Here is a 1,832-nt window from a genome sequence, read left to right as displayed (position 1 = left end):
AACAGATAAGACATCTGAAGGAGGTCACTCTTATTACTCACTTCAGGGACCACATAAAGGCATCTGAAGAGCTTGCAGTTAGGTGGACTCCCATAAAAGTGCTGAAAGTTCAAACTGAATCACAGACAATTTAGTCACTACAGGATACTACACAGAAAAAGTTCCACATATCATTCCAGTAAAGACAACAGAAAATCCTACAGCACCACTCCGTGCAGGGTTTTTTGAGAAGCTGCCATTACCTTACCAGCCATTCTCGAACAATGACATTCATGTCACAGTTTTGAATTAATCTTATCACTTACCACTTTCATCTTGGCCATTTATTTTCTTATCAATAAAGGCAGTGTGATATCCCCTACTTTTTTATAAACACAGAGATTAAAGCCTTTTGGATTTGGGTCAAAATTAATGCTTTCCTATCTTTTCCTTTTCTTGATGCATTGTAAGGAGTGTTGCTTGGAGGACTTACACTCCAAATAATATTTTTTTGCAATTCCAACCCCAAAAACTTTTGAATTTAATACATCCTTTTTTTTCCCCTCTAGTTACACAAGCTAGTTACAAAGAAGATTTAGTGGCAAATCATTTTGATAAGAGCTAAAAATCCATAAAAGGCTGAAAAGCCATCTTGCTCTTGTGTCCTTTTTTCCTCCTTAAAATATTGCTATTCCACAGGAGCATGAAAGAGGAGCTTTGGGAAACAAAGCCATTCCTACAATCACAGAAGAGGATCAGAATGGCTTATCAGTGTCACCAACATGTATCTCAGTCCTGCCGTCTCATCCTTGTGTGACTGTGACTTCCTTAACACACTGCCCCCTAGGTTAGCCAAAGTAGCAAGAATTAACAAGAATAAACAAGTAGCAACACACCCATCTGTCCCTTAGAAATGAGAATGAAATGCAAACACACCTGTTTCAGATAGACCAAAAAATGGCTATCAAATTGTCATCACCTTCAGCCCCTGCAGACTGAGATAGAGAGCAGTGGGAGGTCTCCTGTTGTATAACAGCGCTACAAAAAGCAGCAAAGAAGGTGAGGGTTAAAAAGCAGAGTTATTTCAATAATTAACTGCATTTTGTGAAAGGACTGAGGAAAGAAGAGGGAGAAGAAGAAGAAATGAAGTAAGAAATCTGTCTTTCAGTTGAAGATACCCATTGGCAACATGCTGGGATCTACTTGGTGGTAGATGGACACACGCAGCCTCTGGAATGCGGGCAGATCAGAGAGCCTGTCCTGTGTCTGGCTTACTGCCCAGCGAGCCTGTGAGACTTACTGTCTGAACATCTGCTTAACGTCACCACCAAGATATGCCCTAGATGGTGAAGCTGTAATAGAAGTAAGGGCTAATGACCGTGGTGGTGACCCCAGGGTGGCACACAAGTGTGACCAGGCTGTGCAGAGGACCTGTTCCTCGACAGGGAGCAAGGTCAACCTGCGAGGCAGTGAGGAAAACCACAGGTGCAAAAAAACCCCTTTGGGTCTCTAGGTGAGCTGGCCATTCAGCCTTCCCCTGCCCTCCCTTCCTCCAGCTGTGTCACCTGCTTCGGCACTGCCCAGCTTTACCCTGCTTCCCCAAAGCGGGAGCAGGGAGTCAGTTGAAATTATATCAAGTTTTCCAGTTTTCAAAACAATGTTGTAACAATGAGCTGTTGCTGCACCTGCTTCCTCAGCGCACAGTGAGCGGCTGCAGCTCACCTCCCGCCACAAAGGGGGAGGGGGGCCTGGTCTGCGATGATTAACTCCAGGAGAACACAATAGTCAACATCTGAGCTGCCTGTGTGCCAAGGAGCATGTTTTCCTTGTTTATCTTGCACGGTAAGGTTTTA

At 44.0% G+C, this 1,832-nt stretch overlaps 1 long non-coding RNA gene across 1 annotated transcript; it reads right to left on the bottom strand.

Moving 5' to 3' along the window:
• Nucleotides 1-460: 460 nt before the first annotated feature.
• On the bottom strand, nt 461-1,399 carry LOC136298486 (uncharacterized). Its single transcript, XR_010723356.1, has 3 exons — nt 1,158-1,399; nt 916-1,017; nt 461-822 (listed from the first exon to the last, which is right to left on the bottom strand). It is a non-coding gene; the product is annotated as an uncharacterized lncRNA (long non-coding RNA).
• Between the last annotated feature and the right edge of the window lie 433 nt (nt 1,400-1,832).

Source organism: Chamaea fasciata, unplaced genomic scaffold (assembly GCF_029207755.1).
Source record: "Chamaea fasciata isolate MVZ Bird 193981 ecotype frontalis unplaced genomic scaffold, bChaFas1.0.hap1 SCAF_1, whole genome shotgun sequence".
NCBI classification, from domain to species: Eukaryota; Metazoa; Chordata; class Aves; order Passeriformes; family Sylviidae; genus Chamaea; species Chamaea fasciata.
This window is presented reverse-complemented; position numbering and strand designations above follow the sequence as displayed.